The 7,901-nt window shown below is 52.5% G+C and overlaps 1 long non-coding RNA gene across 1 annotated transcript; it reads right to left on the reverse strand.

Moving 5' to 3' along the window:
• Positions 1-840: 840 nt before the first annotated feature.
• On the reverse strand, positions 841-2,185 carry LOC116964943. The gene is made up of 3 exons (XR_004409040.1): positions 2,144-2,185; positions 1,205-1,261; positions 841-1,008 (listed from the first exon to the last, which is right to left on the reverse strand). It is a non-coding gene; the product is annotated as an uncharacterized LOC116964943 (long non-coding RNA).
• Between the last annotated feature and the right edge of the window lie 5,716 nt (positions 2,186-7,901).

Below are 7,901 nucleotides of genomic sequence, written 5' to 3' on the forward strand. Positions count from 1 at the left end.
GGAAGGCAAATCAAGGCAGTGATGCAGCAGGGAGAGCCTGTGCTCAAGTTTGCACTGAAGTTTCTATTGATGGTGAGACTATGGGGTTTGGCCAATGACTGCCAGCAGCAGCAGCGGGTGGGTTGGGGTGCTGGCACTGTTTTTAAGGGCACAGTCCAAGACCCCTTCTCGCTGCGGGGCTGGACCCCGCAGCACCCCGAGCCGCCCGGCTGCCCTCCCGGCCGCTCCGCAGAAGCCGTACAAAGCCTTACAAAACCTTACAAAAGCTCCGAGCGGTTACGAAACCCGGGGACCCGCTGCCACAAATCCCATCCCCGGTAGATGGCGGTGCCAGCTCATTTTTCCTGTTTTTTTCCCCCGTATTTTTCCTGGCTCTGAGCCCGGTTCCAGCCCCCTTGCTCTGGGAGCAGCACTGCAGAAAGCGAGATTTTTGATGGTTTGGTTTTGGTATATTTTTCTTTTCTTTTTTTTTTTTCCCTCTAACTGATTTTCATATGTTTTTGATAAATTTGAAATCACAGTCAGTTGTAACAGCTCAGCACAGCCCCAGGCGACTGGAGCCGCCTTTTGCACAGCCCATCTGTCCCCAGCCAGGCTGCTCCATCCCATAGCAAGGGGGATGAAGGGGACAGGGAGGATATTGGTACTACCTAATTTTGGGGGACTACACAAAGCCAGACAGACAAAGCCCCTGGATTTCTCTCCAGACTCTTTCATGGTCTTGAACAAAACTTGTTCACCCAGATCCCTACCTATTGCCTTTCCTTGGCTGTTTCCTTCTCAGGAGGGACAGATGGCACTGGGTTGGCAATGTGGCTGGATGAATAAATAGCCTTTCTCTTTGGAGTCCACCAACACCTTTATTTGGCTAAAAGTGGCCCAGGGCCCCTCCAGCACAAGGTGCCATTTGCATCCCCACCTCCTCGGTGTGCCCAGGACGCGCACTGCCGCTCCAGCATGGAAAGGTTAATCTTTGTCTTCCTTCTCATCCTTGCCACTGCCGTGGTCCTGGGACAGGAACAAAAAGAAAAGGGACAGTACATGAGGGGAGTGCTGGGTGTTTTGTGTCCCATCACCTGGTACCTCTGGATGTTTGATAGCACCCATAGCCAGCACCCACACAGGGGTTTGTAGGTCCAAACCCCACAGGGCTGGTGTGCAGTGGGGCAGCCAGGCCCCAGCACAGAGCTGGTATCATGGTTACCTCCTCCGAGTCACTGTCAGAACTGCTGCTGCTCCTCCTGTCTTCATCCCCATCTCCCTGGAAGGGCAAAGAGAGAAGGACAATCATCACTGGGGTCCCTGGCACTCCGCTTGCTGTTCGAGCTATAGCCTTGAGTCAAAGATGTCTGGTCTTGTGGCTACCTATTTTGAGCCAGGCTTTCCACCAAAGGTGATGCCGTGGAACCATGTGTGCCCATGGACCCACAGAGAACTCCAGAGCCAAGAGGAAGGATTCAGGGGGTGTGTGCAGTGCAGACAGCATCACCTGTCCACAGCAGTATCTCATCTGGGCTGAAATAGAGGGAAAAGGAAGGAGAACTAACTAGGAATATTGGGAGCAAAGAGAGAGCTGTATCTCAGTGGAAAAGCCATGTATGCAATGTGATTTCTAGGCTGTGGTTGGTGTAGCTCCATCCACCAGAGGTGTTGGGTTGCTACAGATCTGACACAACTTCCCTTCAGAGCTAGGATGTAAATCAGTTGGAGCTGGTGCTTTCTGACACCCTACAAACCCTGTATGCCACCCATGCCTGATTGTGCCAACCATCCTTCTCCCCAGGGCTCAGCAGAAACCTGGGAACTCTGCATCATTCATGTCCCTGCTGCACCATACTCACCTGCAGAGGTGGCCCTGCCCCATAGCTGCCTGCCTGCCCCTGGGACACTGATCCTCCTTGCAAGAGCTGGCCCCATCCCGCTGCGTGCTGGGCAGCAGGTGCTCAGGGTGCTGGGTGCCCTACAGACGACGCACAGCCAGTGGCACAGTTGGTCCAGGGGGTCCCCAGCATGGCCCCCCAGCATCTGATAGTTTGGGAAGTGCTGGGCTCACCCTGAGCACCACTCTGGGGACTTTGTGGCTGGAAACCCTCTGGGAAATTGTTCAGCAGCTGATCTGCAGAAAACTCCATCATTCCCCTACCTTTTCCTCTTCCTTTTTCTTTCTCTTCTTTTTGTCCTTCTCTTTTTCTCCCTCAGCTTTTTCCTCCTCCTCTTCTTTCTTCCCTTCTTCCTTGTCCTTTTCCTTCTCTTCTCTCTCCTTATCTTCCCGTCCAAACCCTACAACAGGGCACAGAATGGGGGTTGCTGCCAGCACACAGCATCCAGCACATGCAAATCTAGCAGGTCCCCCTGGGTTCACACCAAACACTCACATTTCAGGATCGTAGACATTTCACTGAAGCCAGAGAGCTCTGGGGCACGAGACTGTCACACCTACTGCACAAAGAGGACCTGAAGGAACAACTGGAGAGTGGAGTAGGTTGAGCTTTTCAGGGATGAAAATATCTCCCTGGACCCCACCATTCAGTTTTCTCTTCTTCATGAGAGAAGGGGAACTGTGAACTTCCTACCCCCAAAAACAGCAGGGAATGAGGTAAAGTAGTCTGTGGCATCCACAAAAAAAAAAAAAAAAAAAAAAAAAAAAAAAAAAAAAAAAAAAAAAGGACCAGACCTTGTGCCCACCCAGGCAGCACCCATTGCCCTCCATCCATGGAAGCAGCAAGGGGAGAGTGATGGCAGCAGAGAGAGAAACCTCAGGTCAAATGTGCAGGGGGATGCCTTAAACCCCCTGAGAGCATGTGCAAATTACAGAAATATTTCAGATTAAATGAGGATGAACCAATAGAGAGTAGGCACTGGGGCTCCCAGGAAGCCCTGGCAGAAAGGACACCTCCCCCCGGGGTACAGGGTGATGGCAAGGGGGGAGACAGAAACAGCAGCGAGCAGAAGAGAAGCAGAGAGCAATGGCAAGAAAACTCTGAGCATTGATTAGGTGTCTGAAAGGTGACAGATAAAGAAAAGAGAAGAAAAGAAAGAAGACAGCTTCCTTTAGAAATAGCAGGACCAAATAAAGTCCATGAAATAGCCCAGGAGGTCAGACGTTCCTTCTCGTACACAAACAGCAAACCAGGGCAAGGGAAGGCAGCAGGGGCGAGGGATCGGGCCCCTTCTGCTCGCAGGGAAGAGCAGGGTCATTCCCCTGCCACAGCCGGTAATTAGAAAACAGTTTCTTTTCCAGCCACTGACAGAGGGAGGCAGAATATTAATGCTTTCTTTTACATTTTTTTTTAATTATTTTTTTTTTTTTTAGCCACAAAATGACATAATCTGGTTGGTATTTAGGCTTTTAAAAGAGCAAGTCACAGCCTCTGAGCTGATAACATTGATTTGTATTTTCTAGACAGGTTTTAAAACCCCGGGGATGTTGCAGGGCAGAGGGAAGCCGTGGGGTTTGGGGCAGCACCAGGGGAGAGGCAGGTTGGGCAGAGAGGGCAGGAGTGTGGGAAATGGCTGATAAAAGGTGTAATCAGTGCAAAGTTACAATCTAATTAATAATGAAGAGTAATCTAATTCATCTCCGTAATTAAGAAGTGCAACTACTAATTGAAAATAATTACATTTTAATCTAAAATCATTAAAAATAATCAAACATTAACAAAAGAAAAGGCAGCCCCTGGGAAGGTACAGGAGAAGGTATAGCTGGTGCCCTGACCCCAGGTCCTGCTCACCAAGGCTGCTCCGCAGGTCCCAGGGTGTGAGCCCAGCCCAAATCCACAGGGGCTGCCCCAGCCTTGTGCCTTCCCTTCCCCGGGCTGAGCAGATAGGAAAGGCACGGCGTACCCAGAGGTGGACCTCAACTTTGCACTACGAGATGGGCAACCCGACCAAAGCCCAGTGGCTGGGACTGAGAAGGGGCAGCGCTGCCCCAACGCGCCCTAAGAAATGCCACCGGGGGGGGGGTTACAACCCTTCAATCCCCCACCGCACCACTAGCCCGGTCCCTGGGGACCAACCCAGCTGATTTCCAAGAGCTGGGTCCAGCTCCTCTGCCCCGGGGCTCTGCCACACTCCTGTCTGGGGGTGTGGGGAGGTGCCACCCAGCACCCTGTGCAGCCCCCCCCCTCCGTGGGTAGTGGCTCAGATCCTGGCTGCCAAAGCTCAGCTTTTTACCATCCCAGACCAGCAGATCCAGTTTTGCCTGTTCTTTCAGAGCCTGGGCCACCAGGTGTTTTGGGCAAGCAGGTTTCCCTGCCTCAGATGAGCTGGTTCCCTAAACCCCAGGCAGGAAAACCAACAAAACCCAGCGACCAGCTCTATGGTCCCCACTGACAGGCTGCAACTGTCCCCCATGGCCGAGCAAAGCGCGAGGTACAGGTGGATCAGACCTCTGGCTAATGAAGTAAACCTGTGTGTTCATACCCCACCAGATGCAATACCCTGGGTAATACCCCCACCACCACCACCACCCCAGGCACGACAGGCTTACAGGAGAGTGTTCGTGCCAGCTCCCATCTCACCAAGGGGACCAAAGTCCTTCCCGCGAGGCTCAGGCATGACGCCCAATTGCCATCCCCAAGAGCACACGGAGCGTGAGCCATGAGGGGGATGCTCCCGCTGCACCCCCTGCTTCACCCTGCCCCCCTGCTCTGCTTCTCCAGCCTGTAAAACTGATACACAAGTCTGTAAATCCCCTTGATGACCCAAGGGAGTCAGGAAAGTGACTTACCTGGAGCTGAAGACGACAAGTGGCCTCCTCGATGCCTGGCTGGCAGCTACCTAGGATCTGGGTATTTGAGTGTTGCCGTCTCCTCCCCAGTCCCACTTCCAGAGCAGAAAAACTGGCTCTGCCACCCGCCATGGACAGCACATGACACGGGGAACATGACCAGTCCCATGTGTACCTGCAAGAGGCATTGCCTCCAGCACGGGCAGGAGCAGGAAGACCCTTTGTAAACAAGCCAGGACAGCTCTGGAGGCTGCAGACATCCAGAGGGACCAGCCCTGGGATGAGGGAGGGCACTGGGGACTCTGTCTGGGAATGTGCTATGGTCAGGACCCTGCTGGAAGTCGAGAAGAAGGGATTTGGGGGTGTTCTTAAAACCACGGTGAGAGAAACCTCCAGGCAGGTCCTTTCTCCCCTCTTGGTGGGAGGTGTCGGGTGGCTCCAGGAGGTCCAGGCAAGGCCAGACCCGGCAGAGCTCAGCACTCCCAGCTCCCTCTAATGCTTGTCCTTGCTGCTGGCTTTCACTCCAACATATCATTAAGCAAATACCTGTCAGCAGAGAGCAGTTACCAGCAGGTCTAAACACTTGCATAATGTGCTTCCCCTCTAATGCAATGTCCTCATTTCTAACAGCACCAATATGGGATAATAACAGTAGCAATAATGTCAAGAAGGGCTTGTGTACCTGAATGCTAATTTGTTTTCTCCACCTAATAAAAGGTGTTACTTCTCCCGCAAGATTTGCCCCATTTAAAGCCTTCAACTCTACACCAAAGTTGCTCCCACAATCATTTGACTTAAATTTACAGTAATTGCAGCATGCGTGGAGCCCCCTCCCACTGAGCAAGACTAACCCTGGGTAACTCATGCAGAGAGCAAGCAGCTGTACAGAAGTCACTCGTCCCAAAAACCTGGACGTGTCTGCCCCAGGCCTCCTCCATCAGAGCCTGCACCAGCGCCAGATGCAGAGCAAGAGTCCCCTTGGCAGGGTTAGATCAGAAATAAGGGATAGGTTTTAAGAGAAAGGGTGGATAAGCCCTGGAGCAGCTCAGCAAAGCCAGTAGCAACGTGGCCATTACTGCCAATTTTACAATTAATAGCAGTGGTGCTTTCTAGCAGAGATGTCTCAGCTCACGCACGAATCATTCGGGGAACTCCCGGCAGCAGCGCTCAGTCTTGGGGCAAACGGTGGCAGCAATCCCGCCTGTCCCAGTGTGACGCAGCCAGGGAACTGGGTACAGCGGGGGAGCTGGGTGGAGATGTGCACAGGGAGCACAGCGTGGGCCCCTGGGCAGGACCCAGGGAGGCTGTTTGGTGTTGGGACCGGCTGGCATCCAACCCCGCTCCTCGGAGCAGCTCCTGCCACCTCAGGAGGATCCTCCCCCACAACCACCGTGCTCGACCTTATTTTTACCTGGTGACCTCATTGCTCGCTCCCTGCCAGCCCCAGCTGGGCTCTCGGTATTCTGATGCAAGGGACCCAAGCCTGCAGCAGCCCAGGGGACAGCCCTGCGATCGCTCCCTGGACGTGGGGACAAAAACCATCACCCTTGGGTGACTCTTGGGGACCACCCCGGCCGTTGGACCAGACCGCAGCCACCAGCATCTTCCAGCACGGGGGCGGCTGCCACCACCCAGCAGGACAGGGAAGAGCGGCAGCCGCAGCCACTTCTAGGTGCCAGCCCACAAACCCCGCGGGCTCTGCTCCCACCCCACAGCTGGCACAAAGCTGCCCTTGAAGGAAGGAAAGCAACCTGGCAGCCAGCACCTGACCTACCGGCACACGGCCACCTCCGAGCTGCTGCCAAAGTGCAGAGCTGCGAGGGACTAGCAAAACTCCCAGAAAACGTTAATTAGCACAGCACTGGGCACTTAGGTCCTCCATTTCTGGGCCAAGAAGCCTTTGGCTATAGAAGACCAATCTCTCTGTTTAAATCACATCATCGTAGACCACTGTTTATTTAGGATCCAGTGTGCACACCTGGGAAGGAAATGCCGGAGCTCTACTCCTCCTACCATTTCTCCCTTTCCTGCCTCTGAGTCAGGCCATTTAATTTGTGCTGCGAGTGACCTGGGACAGCTGTCCCCTTGCTCCAGGCCACTGTAGCTGCTGCTTCTTCCAAACAAGGACAACTGCTCATCCCGTCTGTGTCAGAGGTTTTGCTGCTACTGAACGTGCATGGTTTAATAATGAAAGAAATCAGTCCCTAGGAAGCTGGTTGGGCAAGGGCTGGGAGCAAGTCCCGAAGCCCACCGAAAGGGCCGAGTCTTTTTTATATTTGAAACCTTTCCACAACAGCTGCCAGGAAGCAGCTATTACAGCTGCAAGTAACAGAATCTCTCCCAAGGAAAGAAAATAATTGTGGCTTTTTTTTTTTTTTCACCCTCCAAGTCACTGCCAGCATCTTAGCTGACTCTTATCTATTCTCAGCCACCTCTCACCTCCCCAAACGCTACCAGAAGTGCTCAAATTACTGCCAGCTCTCATTAGGTTCATGCGCAAGGCAAGGCCGAATGACAAGACCTCCAGACAGTTAGATGCTGAATTCTGATTAACCCTTTGGGTAGGAAGATTTCAGCAACTGTGGAACTGTTTTTGTTGGCTCTCTTTCACAGTCCTTGCGCTGGCACACAAGTGGAGCTGGTGCACGTTTGATTATTGGCTGCTATACCAAAATGCAGGTGGGCATATGACTGAAAGAATTACTGTCTGCATCTTTAATAATTAAGAAAATGAGGTGAAGGTTTATTTTGAACTACACTAAAGCACTGCGGGTCAGTAGAACACATCTTCAAGAAAAGCAGCTGCTGCTTCATAAAACCCCATTATCTTTATTTCTTCTCTTTTGACATTTCTGTAAATTTTGGATTTGTGGCAGGAGCAAAGCTGCCATTTTGCACTGATGCAGGAGTCAGGAGCTCAACTGTGGGAGCAGGCTCTCACTCCCTAGCCTGGGTTCAGATCCCTCTCTCCCATAAGAGCCATGAGAAAAGCCCCAGCTGTCCTGGCCCCAGAGCAGCACCCAGCCCTGCCCCACAAACCACAGTCAGGGCTGAGAAGAAAAAAAAACACAGTTCATTCTTCTCGTTTCATTTGTGCCCACTGCTATCCTGATAGCTTTTAACTGAAACAGTTGTCAAAACAAATCCTTTCTTTAATAATGCTACCAACCAA

The sequence above is a fragment of the Tyto alba genome, unplaced genomic scaffold (genome assembly GCF_018691265.1).
Source record: "Tyto alba isolate M040663 unplaced genomic scaffold, T.alba_DEE_v4.0 Super-Scaffold_17, whole genome shotgun sequence".
Classification (NCBI taxonomy): Eukaryota; Metazoa; Chordata; class Aves; order Strigiformes; family Tytonidae; genus Tyto; species Tyto alba.